Below are 14,803 nucleotides of genomic sequence, written 5' to 3'. Positions count from 1 at the left end.
GGTTACCATGAGTTAGAGCAGACTGGATGGCACTTAGCAACAGCAACTCATTTGATCTTCACAGTAACCCAATTGAATAGGTGCTATTACACTCCCTATTCCATAGATGAAAGAAAGAAGGCACAAAGAACTGAAGATCTTACCCATGATTGCTAGTAGAGCCTGGACTCAAATTCTGGAGGCCATGCTCAGAACCCTCAGCCCTAAATACCATGTCCCCAGTACATCTCAGAGTATACATAATGTGGGGTGTATGACATGAGACCCAATAAGGGACCTATATAGTAGTTACTGTCAAAGTGTATTTCCTTGTTTGTTAAGGTAACAGAAAATATAAACACGAGTTATATTCTTCCTGAACCCCAATGGATGGACTGCACACTTCTTAGGCTGTTGGCTCCTAAATTTAAAAGACTATCATTCCAATTACATTATTCCTGAAAGTTTACCTCTTGGACATCTTTTCTGAGTCATGGCCAAGAACCATGTGCATCCTAGTACCCTGCCATGCTCATTAAAAATAATGTTCCTGGAGCCTACCTCCAACTCTACTTAATTTGAATCTCTAGAGGAGGAAATAGGAATTTACATCTTAATCAGAATTCTAGATGCTTCTCATCCAGAATCTCTGCTGTAGGAATCTTGCCTACTCATGAGGTTTAGCAAAGAAGAAAATATCAACATTACAAGAATCACAAGACAACAATTTAAGTAGGTTTATCCTCATATAATATCCAAGCCCTTAACAGAACTTTAAAATGTAGTTCTGAATAATGCAAATAATATTAATAATTTGCATGACATTTTTAATCTACATATATTAGCTTCCACAGATCATCAATTAATTTTCTAAATTTTGATCCTCAGTTTCATAATGGATTCTAAACTTTTTCCAGTTGTTAACATTGCGTTCACTCTCAGACAGAATTTATCTTCTCTTAATGTTCAGATGAAAAATTGATTATCTCTTGTCTGGTGGCACCTTTGGAAATCTTTAGGATTTCTCGGGAAATACTGATAGTGGTTCAGGAGTTGCTTCTACAAATGCTTTTATTATTGTCGAATGTAATTTAACTAGATGTGGAGACTAGAACGAAATCAGAAAAAACGTAGACATCCTTGTCCAAGGGTGGGAGTGTTTGTGAGTCAGAAACAAACCCTTGCTGAGCAATTGCACCCCATGTTGCTTCATTTCTTGTCTTCATTGGTCATTCAAGATAGGAATACTGGGTAGGCTTGGTCAGGTTAGAGTGCCAGGAGTAAAGCTCGGTATTCTCCTACAAGAGTGAACACATCCCCCTGGTTATTTTCTTATTCTAAAGGCAAAATTAAACTCTTATGGTTCTTGCTCCGAATGGATCCAAATGTCTTTCCTTTATTCCTTGTCTTAAATAATCACACAGCACTTGCCAGTTTGAGTTACATTTTCTTATTCATCCTCAATTATGTGTTTCCCATCACCTAAATGTTCCTTTTTTTTTTTTTCCACTCATCAATGTGCTCCTTGTAATGTCACAGTAGGTGCCTCTCTCTTTTCATCCTTCATATCAGTCGTGGTAATGGATGGGTATTATTGGATTCATCCTTACCTTCCTATCTAAGATTTCTACATCTTTTTAACTTTTAGAAAAGGAGCTGTTCCCTCACTTCTTCATCTGGGAGAACAGCTTGCACTGACCATTCACAACAATATTCACTACTTTGAGTCTCATACCACACAGTATCTGAGCAGTACCTGAGCAATTTCTATTTAGGCCTCAAAGTGAACTACATTTTCCTTCCTATCTCCTGTCTTACAACTCCCATTTTTACCCTTGCTTCCATTCTAGCGTTGACATACAATGTTGCCAAGTTTCTATTTTAAAGATCAACATTTTATTGTGCTGACAACCATTCCCAGACAGATGAGTTATAAAATATATATCTTGGTAAACTGATTGGCTATAACAACTGACAATGACAAGAAAAATATCAGTTCCATTTTTATTGAGCCATCTTAAGAGATGATAGATAATTATAACAACAGAGTTTACCGTGTAATTTGATTCTTGTTGTCCAGTTAAGTTTCTATACACAAGGAATGTTCTATCACACTCAGAGTGCTACCACTTTCCATAACCAATATTCGCAGGTTTAGATTATGAACAATCTTCCAACCCATCTATATCAGTAACTATCCCTAGTGCAGAGCCTTGATATTTCCTTCACTTCATTCCTGTTTTCCTTTGCCTTTGGTGCTTTATCTATAATCTCTATTATTATTGTACTTACACTTTCATTTTTCTTACTTTGACTACTTTTCTCCATCTTGACAATAACAGAAATCCTTTATTTATTATTCTAAAGTAACCCAGTTGAGGCTCAGAAAGGTTGATCCAGATATAATATTATAAATATATATATATGTATTATAAAAGTTTAGTATAAATAATGAATTTAAAGTACAAAAAAAAATTCATTCCAGAAATAATCACCAAGTACTTACCATGCTCCAGGCATTGTGATTGAAAGATGAATATGACCCAGTCTCTGCTCTAAAGGAGATCAGGGTCACATTACTTACACAAAGCATGCTAGCATATTTCCTTGTTTTATTTCACTTTGTTTATAGATTTCTCCAAGATAGTACCCAGTAGCATTCAAAGCAAATTACAATTGTGAGAGTTAAACATAGCAGCATTTCATGTGGTGGTAAAGAGAAAGTTTTTTCAAAGATTTTCCTCAATGTAGACACATGACAGTTGTTTGGAAGAATACATTATAGCCAAAGTAAAAGGGAATGTAATTTAAATGGAAAGGATGTGAAAGTAAGTTTAATCCTAGTTAAAAGTCAGAGTTTTAGCCCATGATGAGTATAAATACAAAGTGAGTTCCAGTACATGTTTTTTGGTTTAGAATACATGCTCTTTGTTTTGGAAAGGAGTTAGAACCTACAGTTCTTTGCCGTATTTTTTTTTTTTTTAAGCTTTCTCTTTTTATTTTATATATTTGATGAAAAGTACACTCCTCAAGAAGTCTTGACCTCTCACTAAGATTCTTGATTAGAGGACATGTTTTTTCCAGAATTTGACAAATTAACTGCATAAAGCTACTTCAGTGACTGAGAAAGTCTTGTTTGTTTTAGAAGCACAAAATAGATTACATTAAAAAAAATTGCTTGCGTCAGAGGTTTACTTTGGATAGTTAAAAATTCAGAATTGATAGCAACATCATGGAGGTAATCAGGGACTTTTAAAAAATAATGAATTAACATTCAATGAAAGTGGGGTGCACTACAATTAATAGGCTTTGAGACCATCATGTATTATAATTGCATATTAAGCACTGGCAAAAATAGAGTATCCAACTCGAAATGGTTATAACTAAGACTTAATATTACTGATTTCCTTTTCTCTGTCTCTCTTAGACATTATGAGATCCTTTATCATATTTTTAAGGGGCTCTGGTAGTTCAGTGGAATTGCAATCGACTCTACAGCAGTGGGTGTTCTTGGTTTTATCATATTTTTAGTTAACTGTGCAAAACTACTGTTCACACAACAGTAATGCTGTCTATCAACAGGTCTCTGTGGCAATGCTCCATCATAGAAACCTTCATTCAACATTTGAACAGTAGAGGTTGAGAACTATAAATTTGTCATGGAAATAACATCAGCAGTCAGACAGGAAACAGCCTTGATCTGCATGCCCTCCTGATGCTTGCCTGTCCTCTTTCTCACCTCTCATACAAAGGACAAGCAGATAATAAGGTGAGTAAACTTTATACAAGACTTCAGTAGTCGGTCTGACAGCAACTGGAGAAACCCCGAGAGCATGGCCCCTGGACACTCTTTTAACTCAGTACTGAAGTCACACCTGAAGTTCACCCTTCAGCTAAAGATTAAACAGGCCTATAAAGCAAACCATAACATGTGTATACAAGATTAAATGGGCCTACCAGCCCAAAAGCAAAGACAAGAAGGCAGGAAGGGACAGGAAAGTTGGACAAATGGAAATGGGGAAACTGAGGTCCAGAAAGGGAGAGTGTTGATACATTGTGGGGTTGGCAACCAATGTCATGGAACAATTTGTGAATTGTTTCATGAGAAACTAATTTGTTCCATAAACTTTCACCTAAAGCACACTTAAAAAAAAAAAAAAAAAAGACCTATGTAGTATAACCAAGAATAGGAAAAACGGTTTGGACATCCATGGTGCACTTCTAATATTCATAAATGGTAAATGACCACTGCTGGAATGATTTATGGGCTAAATATTCCTTGTTATATTTCCCTTTCCACTGCTATTCATAATGTTTTCACTGGCCAATTTTTTCAGAAGCAGACTACCAGGTCTTTCTTCCTAGTCTGTCTTAGTCTGGAAGCTCTGCTGAAACCTGTCCACCAAGGATAACCCTCCTGTTATTTGAAAAACCAGTGGCAAAATGTCCAGTATGATAGCAACATGCAAGCCACCACAGTACAACAAACAGACAGATGGAGAAAAGATTGAAGTTGTCAAGGATTTAATTTTACTTGGATCTACAATCAACACCTACAGAAGCAGCACTCAAGAAATCAAACGACGAATTGCATCGGGCAAATCTATTGCAAAAGACCTCTTTAAAGTGTTAAAAAGCAAATATGTCACTTTGAAAACTAAGCTGTGCCTGATTCAAGCCATGATGTTTTCAATTATCTCACAGACATGCGAAAGCTGGACAATGAATAAGGAGGACCAAAGAAGAATTGATACCTTTGAATTATGGTGTTGGCAAAGAATATTGACCATACCGTGGACTGCCAGAAGAACAAGCAAGTCTGCCTTGGAAGAAGTACAGCCAGAGTGCTCTTTGGAAGCAAGGATGGTGAGACTTCACCTCACGTACTTTGGACATCTTATCAGGAGAGATCACTCTCTGGAGGAGGGTATCATGCTTGGTAAAGTAGAGGTTCATCGAAAAAGAGGAAGACCCCTGATGAAATGGATTGACACAGTGGCTGCAATAATGGGCTCAAACATAATAACCATTGTGAGGTTGGTGCAGTACTGGGCAATGTTTCGTTCTTTTGTACCTAGGGTCACTATGAGTCAGAACCGACTGAACAGCACCTAACAACGTTTCCCGTTAAGAACTAAAACAAATATCCTGTTGAAAATAAATAAAAGTGGAAGAGATACTGCTATTTTTGTAGTTATTACTGAGTAGCATGCTGGCCTGCTTTCCTAACAATTACTTTTAACGTAATGTGAATGATGAGATGCATAGTCTTACCCTATCTAGGACACAGTGCTCAGTCTTACAGTACTGCAGTCTTCAATTACAAGTTAAAATGCAAAAGCAAGGGGCTTTCTTCAGCTTCTTTAGCTTAATGGAAACAGAGCATCAAGATACAGAGTTTATATTTTTATATAGAAATCCATATGATCCAGAACAATATAAAAAAGAAACATTTTGATGTGAGTCTTAGGGCACACGGTATAAATAAAATCAGCTCCAGAGACCACTGATAATTGTCTGGTGAATATAAAATGGCTTCTGAGCTTGCTGGCAGCTTATAGCCAGCTCATTAGAGTTATCCAAAGGTTTGCTTTATAAAGGAGTTACTGAAGTATTAAACTACTAAACAAAGGAAAATCCAATCTTGTGCTATCCTCAGTCTTGCCCATACTTCATAACACATTAGATGAATATTTTCTTCTGATATTTCCTGTCAAAGTCACCAGAACATTCTTTCCTTGTTTGCCTTTTGCAATAATGTCATTTGTTAAAATGTACAGCAAAAAAGAGACAATTTCATCCTTAATATGCTAGTTTGCTCTCCAAGCAAAGATATTTTCTTACAGAGTACCGGTTCTTATAGACGTTATGAGCCATGTAATGGACAACCACATCATTCTCATACTAAACTTGTTTTTTAAAAAATGTTAATCATTTCTGGATTCTGTTGTTCTTCCACAAGTGAAAACTAAAAATTGTTTTTTTAGCCTGTCGAGATGTTCATCAGATTTACATTTTCCTTCTCATTACAGAACTTTAAAATGAGCCACACTTCACAGCTCAAAGTGTGGAAGGTGTCATTAAACTAGCTGTCTAATCAAGAAGGTGTAAAAAATTTAATTAAACTAATAGCAGGCTGACTCAATTATTCTAAAATATATTAAAACACATGTTGTACATGTGATTATGGTCATAACTCACATACGGTTTTAATTTACTTTTTTGTTCATCTTATTAAGTTACCATATTTCTTAGCAGATGGGTAGTGAATACATTCAAACATATATACTCACATATACATATATATGTACATGCACACACACATACAATAATAAATACTACTGTACATATAATATTAATATTTTGAATATAGATAATTCCACATTTTCGATTTTTATAAGAAAGAGTGATACAACACTAAAGCTAATATTTAAGAGATCACTGCCTGTACCTTGCCTTGTATGCAGATACTGCTTTCCCCATTTTTCCTGGCATAACTGCAAAAACCAGCTACTCTTTTTGTTAAAATAGAGCAAAATTTATCCTTATTAAGAGGGGTTAACTAAAACTCCAAGTTTACGGTAATTAATTATTTCATGAGTAATATCATTGCTTTCAGCTATTTAATTTTCTCTTTTCTGAAGTCTTCATTCTTGCTTTCTTTTCATTTGCCTTGCTTTTACTTATTTTCTTCAAGATCCCAGGAGTCTTCAGAGGACTTGTGTGCATAGTATTGCATAATTTTACTAAAAAAAAAAAATCTGTGGTCTTCACCAAAAGCACAAAGCTTAGGGATTTTCCTATGAGAACCAATCAGCATTGTTTTGTTCCAAAGCTATCAGTTTATATCCCCTCTTTTCCAGATGTCTTAGTTAAGGAGGAGACTGGACGAGACAGCAGAGTAGGTTGACACTGACAAAGAGCATGTCTCCGTAACTGCAGAAAAAACAGCCAATATGCAACAATCAAAGTGAGGGTCATCTGTTCAGGTACTAACAATGCTATCTATACAAATGAAGGGCGACATTCTTCTACTGAAGGAGCAATGACCAGTGTTCTTTGCATATGCACTGATGCCCTTTAAATTTCAGCACTTCTCACCACCCAGATAACACTGTAGTTTCCTCAGAAAAAAAAAATTCTCAGAGGCAGAGTAAAAATTGCTCTTGGTTTTGGGTTGTTTGTCTGGACAATATGATGGTCAAATGCATCACTCAAACTTTCATTCTTCTGCTTACACGTTCACAAGATACAGTCAGCTAACGAGGGCTGTCAGTGCTCCTAACTGTTCCGACTGTCATAAATTTCAACACTAATTATACTTTTAAACCTTTTTTTAGATAGCAAAATTGTCAGAGACCCCAAAGTATCGATACTAAGAAGATAAAATGATTTTTTACAAGAGAGATCTACTCGAAGACTATGTATTGTTGCTTTAAATGGATATTTTGTTTTGTTATATTGCCTTTCCTTTAACGTATTTATGACATCATCACATATTACTTGTTTGTGAAGCATTTTAAAAATGGATTCTGAAAAAAAAAATCTATAGTTTAAATAACAGGCTCTCATTTAATAGCCATGACGGTATATAAAAACCAGTGGCCACATTTAGCTAGCATTCATAGTATCCTTATTTTTATGAATATCTTCCTGGTAAAACATGTCTAGATATCTTCCAAATAAATAGAATGTGGGGTTTCACGTCACTGTGAGACCTGAGCCTTATTAAATAATGACTATAAGATATGTTGCTCAGGAAAATAGCCCTTGACTAGTTTTTTTTTTTAAAAAAGTCTTTAAGAGACATAATTGCTAAGGTCACATCCGGGTTTTGGTGGGGAGGGATGAAGACCTATCCCAGTGACTGCTGGCTCCTGACTGTACTTCTGAGCAATCCTCAGACTACTTAGTAAGCATTACTCCAGATGGCCCGTTGGCAGCTGACAGCAACTCTCCCATCACAGCATATGGCCCACTGATTGTTGACAACTGTCATTCAGACAAAACTCACTAGTGCTGCATGCCAATCACAAAGCACTCACTAAAAAAGGGGATCAAAGCTGGCACTGACATGTACTGCCTGTCCTGAGTAGATACTAAATAATTAGTCAGTTTGACTGGAAAACTCCCATTGGCTACAGGAAAATAATAATAACAATAATGCACTGGGGTGAAAAAAAGCTTGCTAAAATATCTGGAGGGATTGACTGGCACTAAAAATACTACCTGCATTCCTATGCATTACGTTATTTCTCCTAACAAAGTTTCATAGTATTTCATCAAAACAATTTTTAATGACATAGACACAAACATATTTCCATGTAAGCATATTTTGTAATACTTTTTCACAATTATTTACTTGGTTGTAAAAGTGTCTTAAGATATTCTGGTTAAATAATACAGTCAAATAAATACAAATCTTAAACCTCATTTAAGAGTTTACAGTGAGAAACTTATCTTCATTGCCTTATCAACATGGCTAACTAATGACAGATAGACCTTTAAACATCAATTTAAAAAAATTAATAAGCTACAGTTTCAGATGAAATAATTTCTTAAAGTGCCACATATTATTAACAGATACTGCTACATTTTTGTCTGGGTTCTGTTAACAGCTACATTTACTTTTACTGTTTTAGAGTGAATTAAAGAGTAAGAAAACTTTGAAAGAAGGCCCGATGAACCAACCTTCTCAAGGTCCCAAGCTTTTCATGCCAAAATAAGGTTCTCGGATGATTTTTTTTTTTTTTTAAACAAACTGGCATTAAATGGTTAATGTAAAGAGTAAAAATGAGCCAGGCATAAAAATACGTTTGGCTTGACATCTTTTATTAGTACCCATGGAATATTTTTCTTAGATCTATTATATACCACAGGAGCTCTGGCAGCACAGTGGTTCAGAGCTACAGTGAGCTACGGGCTGCTAACCAAAAGGTCATCAGTTCAAATCCAACAGCTACTCCTTGGAAACCCTATAGGGCAGTTCTACTCTGACCTATAGAGTCGCTATGAGTCAGAATTGACTTGACGGCAATGGGTTTGGTTTTGCTTTTTGGTATTGTATTGGTCACACTTTGTTGGGATAGTTAAGAATGGATGATAATAACTGAGGGAAGAAACAGATGAAAATACTAGAGGAGCTTCAGTAATTGGATTTCTCTTGATTTGAGGAAAGGCAATCTTGGATATATGTAAGAGCCCAGAATCTGGAGTGAGAATTGTGGCCTTAGATAACTTACTTAAAATTCTCAGACCACAGGAGTTTCCTTGTTTACAAAATATGGATAATAATACCTGTTTCACAGGGGTGGGTAAGGTACTACCTGAAGCATCCTATAAAAGCCAAACCCACTGAGTCCATGCCAACTCATGATAACCCTATAGGACAGTGTAGAACTACCCCATAGCATTTTCACGGCTATAAATCTTTATGGAAGCAGACTACCACATCTTTCTCCCATGGAAAGCCTCGTAGGTTTAAACTACCAACCTTTTGGTTAGCAGCCAAGTGCTTAATCACTGTGCTACCGGGGCTCCTCAAGCTGAAGCATAAACCAAAAAAAAAAACTCATTGCCGTCAAGATGATTCCAACTCACAGCAACCTTATAGGACACAGTAGAACTGCCCCATAGGGCTTCCAAAGAGCTGGTGAAGTCAAACTGCTGCCCTTTATGGTTAGCAACTGAGCTCTTAACCAACTACGCTACTAGGGCTCCAGAAGCTGAAGTATGGTAAATCTTTAATAAGGGCCAGCTACAATCATCAATGGTGAAAAGACACAACCAGAATATTCCTGAGAAGCAAGGATGATAAGACTTCCACTTGCTTAGTTTGAACATGTCATCAGGAAAAACCAATCACAAGAAAAGGACATTATGTTTGGTAGAGGACCAACAAAAACAAGGGAAACTCTCAATAAGATGGCGCAATGGCCACAACAATGACTCAAACATACCAATGATCATGAAGATGGCGTCAGACTGGGCTTCCTTCTCTTATACACAAGGTCGCCATAAGCTGGAGCCAACGCAGTGGCAACTAACAACAATACTATCAACAAATTAATTATCATCATTACCATCCAAACCATCTAGTGTCTAAATTTACACAGAAATTGAAAATTTCCATTAAATTTTATACCACTTGTATGAAAAAGTAATGCCTAACTTAATATAGTTCATAGCTTCTAAAATTTTTTTAAATACCTTATTTTAATTTGTCTTCACAACTCTAGGAAGTAAGTAGTTCTCTTTTCTCATGCGAGAAAATTCAGGCTTAGGATCGTTAAAGAATTTGTCTAAGTTCACAAAGCTTTTGGCTGTCAAAGGTATGAGTAAAACCAAGATGATTCTATTCCATATGCCAGCGCTTTTGCCAGCTCCCCATGCTACCACTAATGTCTTTGTTTGCAATTCTTTATGGACCTTCAATTATATAATAGTTGATATCCTAGTAAGAGTTATGTCCTGCGTAAATGTCTCAGCTTGAATAAACATATAACAGGTCATATGTATCTAATAAGCAAGATGCTAGAGAGACAAACTAATTTCTTTTTCAGAACAAGAGATTTAGAAAAGTTTACGTTTCTTTTAAAATGTGTCAAAGAGAATTTCATACCCTCAAAATCTATCATGGTAGGAAAATATTGATGTTTTTATATGTAAATATAAGTTGTAAATGCCTACAATTCAGGAAGCATTTTCACACTTAGAAGGTACATGTCTTTATATTCAAAATTAAGATAGTTAATGCAACATAATATTTTGACTTAGTATTTTATATTTATAAAACAATAAATGCAAGAAAAAATGGAGAAAAGCCATTACCCTAATCACAATTAAATTAATGCTAATAAATTATACCCGGGTGTTACAAAAATAAATAACTGGAATATGTTTATAGAGGCTTAAAAAAAAAAAAAATCAAGCCAGTTGCCATCAAGTCAATTCCTACTCATAGTGACCCTCTAGGACAGGGTAGAATTGGCCCATAGGGTTTCCAAGGAGCGCCTGGTGGATTTGAACTGCCAACCTTCTGGTTAGCAGCCATAGCTCTTAACCACTATGTCACCAGGTTTTCCCTTATAGTGCCTTAGTATCAATAAATACAGTTATGACAAAAGGTGAACTCCCAATAAGTTTCATATTTTTAATTATTTTTGTAAGGACTGGCATAGAGTTGAGGTGATAAGAACTGTCTTCAAGAAGCTACTATACACTTCTTTATCCCCAATTTTAACTGGAAGTTGGCAACCTTTAATCACTAAGAAAAACAGAAAAGATTTTGCTGATGCGGAAAAATTCAGAGCTTTAGCCAAATTAAAAAAATACTGGTTACCAAAATTAACACATATTTCTATACACATATTAATAAGAATATACCCCACATGCCATCTGGGTGCTTGTCACAGATTAGCCTAACGATAAGTAGACAACAAAACTACCAGCGAATAATATTTAAAATGCCAGACAATGCATGAATTCCTCTGCTCCATCAATACAAGCCTCCCACGAGAGATCTAAAAGCCTCTTTGTATTGATTCTCTTCCTTTCCTTAGTATCCTAAATCTCATCAGTTCACAATCATTGTTTGAAAGGTTTCTTCCCAACTTCAAACTCTCAACTAATTTGTCCTAGTCTCTCCCCTCTTCTCCCTCCAACACCAATACTTCAATTCACTTTTGGCCCCCTTTAGTACTCTTCTGCTTTGTCCCCACTTCTTAGTTCAGAACTAGAGTAGCAAAGCCATCACTGACCCCAGTTTCATAATCCTCCAATGCATTTTCCATACTATTACTCCAATGACTTTTCTAAACTTAAAACCATACTCAGTGACTTTTCTAAATTTAAAAGTTGATCAGGTTATTACACAGATTAAAACATCAATGTGCCTCCACACCCCACATTATCAAAAGAATGGCATTAAAATGTCTTAAAATGGCATATAGGAGTCTTCTGCTCTGCCACTTACCTTCTATGTTGCAGGGCGTCCCTTCTAGACCATCTTCCACCAAAGTGACTCCTCTCCACTTGAATCCTGGAATTAAACAAAACTACTCATATTTCCCTGAAGGTCCCAGGTTGTTTGATTCATACCTTATTTTTGATCATGGTGCCTGGAATTCTTTCTTTACTGGGGGCTGACTCTCTCCCTCTTTTCATCCGTTATCACATCTGCCTTCCACTGAAAACATGTATTAGTGTATACACCAAACTCAAGAATCTCGTTCACTTTACAGCTTGTCCTAACCTCATACCTCAGTTCCAAGTAGGACCATTCCTGTAATCTGCATCTCCACTATGAAGACTACAACATTATTACTGTGGCTCTATCATATGATTTTCTTTACTTTTTAGACTGTATTTCCCTTTATTGCTAACTTTTACCAAGAAATGTCTTGTTTTCACCTCACCATGTATTTTTTGCTGAAATACACTGAATGTTTCTACGGCTTAATTTTTCATGAAAAACAAACAAAAATCATTTGAAGTACCAGCTCTCAGTGTAATAAACATAAAGTGAAAAAGAAAGACCTACTTTTCATATTTTTATTTTGTCTTTGGCATGAACTTGAGAGGGAAACCTCAGCTTTTTTACACCTTTGTATAGCCCTTGTCTGTCTGCCAGGATGGAAGCTTCTTAGTCAAGGAGGCAAAACACACAAGAAGTTGTGAGCATCTGCAAACTAAACAGGCAAGATGGTCTCGATGCAGGGGTACAGATGGGGGACGGGTCCTCTTAACAGCTGACGAGAAGAAACCCAGCCAGGAAGGTAAAGCAAATATCTGAATATTTTGGTGATACATAGATAAAAAGTTCAAGAAAGTAGTCAGCATGGTAGCATAGCATGTCAAACTATATATTTATGAACGATAATATATTGTGGCGGCAGTTTCTAGAAAGAGGTAATATTTGCATGCATTTCAAGAGAAAAGGCATTTTTTATGTGTACACACAGAAACAAACGTTTGCTTTCTTGGCAGCACAGAGAGGGTGACATCATTCCAAGAGTGGCTGAGCACTGTAAAGAGCTTTATATAACTTGATTAGCAGAACCAAGAAAAACTTCTGGGACAAGATGCACTGCAGACACTTGTGGGCAGTAACTGCCATCATATACCTTAAGTGATATTTTTTATAGTAATGACAACACAGCAAATTTCATGACAGCCTGTGTGCACAAATTTGTATTTAGAGACATCAGTAAAAGCAAAGAACTAGGAAAGATAAACAGGTTTCTCTTTATGGCCCTTCAGATAGACGCACTGCATGATGGTTGCTTTTGAGCAGGCAACATCTTCCCTGAAGAAAAGGACAAAAACATATCGAATGGTCTCTGAAAACTTTCAAATGCAACAATACTTAATAAATGGACTCTTTGAAAATGAAATAAAAGGAGCTATCTCAGTAAGGCGGAATTATACAGGGACCTGATAAGAAAGGCAAAAATTATTGAGGAACTGAATGATACTACTTTGAAAATCTAACAAGGAATACAACCTCACGTCATTTCTCTAATAATATCACATATCTGTCTGTTGGCCTGTTACCACAATATTTAGAAAATGCTTGTCATCTAATTTGGAGGGTGTGTTTGGTCTTCAAAGCCACGAGGTGTACGTAAAATAACAGAGGAGGAAGGGAGGTTGGAGGGAAAGCACCTAAAGGTAGAGTCCTATTGCTGGAATATTTGGAAATAGATAAGATAGATGGGAAGGAATTATAAAGAAAACTCAAAAAGTGGTAATTTTATAATTAATGTGCAAACCAAAAAGTTGATCCATGGAATCTATGTTTAGGTGATGACAACTGTATTATTATCATTAATATTTACATTACAAGAATGCCTGTATCACAGGCATTTAAAATCCTTTCAGGAAGTTTAAGGAAACTCCTTGTAGAACATCAGTCTAGAGATTCTTTTAAGCTCACAATTGATCACAATACTATATTTTAATGCATGGTATGCTAATTTGGAATGTGACTGACAATATAATAAATCAATTAAATACAAAAATCTTTCATTCTTGATTCCAGAAAACAAGTGTGGTAGTTGAGATGCAAATCATGAACGGTTAATTAATATGCAACATTTTAATCTCAAGAATATATTTTAAATGTCAAGATGGAGAAGAGGCTTCTTAAAGTCCTTAATTGCAACACATAACTCATAAAAACACGTCTGCAATGATGGGAGAATGCAATTACTTATTTTACTTGAAATTTAGTTGCCTCTGTACTTAATTAAACACCTAATGTAGGGTGGGTATGGTATTAAGAAAAAGTAATATTAATTAAATTGATGTTATTAAATAGAGGACTCTGCACGTTAATTTCAAACTGTATAAATGCCATGAATAAAACCAACATGTACTCCAACAATCGTAATTCTAGATTACGTCATGTAGTAATTTAATATTTTCATAAGAATCTCTTGCTGTCTCATCTTCAATATACCTAAATATATATTTAAAGGAATTCATATGCATTCTCCAGTCTCTCAAACAAAGATATCAAAAGTTCGCCTTATCTCAGAATGCAAACAGACCTCAAGGTACTTTTTAAATAGGAAAACATGACGTCACTGTAATAAATGGCAGCATCTGGACTGCAAAATTTCAATACTGCTTTTCAATGACTATTATAAATAACTTTTTCCACAATAAGGTCAAAGATGAAAATACGGGAATAATGATCATCGGTTTGCTCTGTTTAACACGCTATTTTATACTTATTTTAGCAATGTAAATGTTCAAGGATTTTAGGAGAAACGTGGAAAACATTCCTTCTCTGAGAAAAGGCCTTTTTTATTTAAACATT

This window comes from Loxodonta africana, chromosome 9, assembly GCF_030014295.1.
Source record: "Loxodonta africana isolate mLoxAfr1 chromosome 9, mLoxAfr1.hap2, whole genome shotgun sequence".
Lineage (NCBI taxonomy): Eukaryota > Metazoa > Chordata > Mammalia > Proboscidea > Elephantidae > Loxodonta > Loxodonta africana.
The sequence above is the reverse complement of the archived record's forward strand: the minus strand, read 5'-3'. Positions refer to the sequence as shown.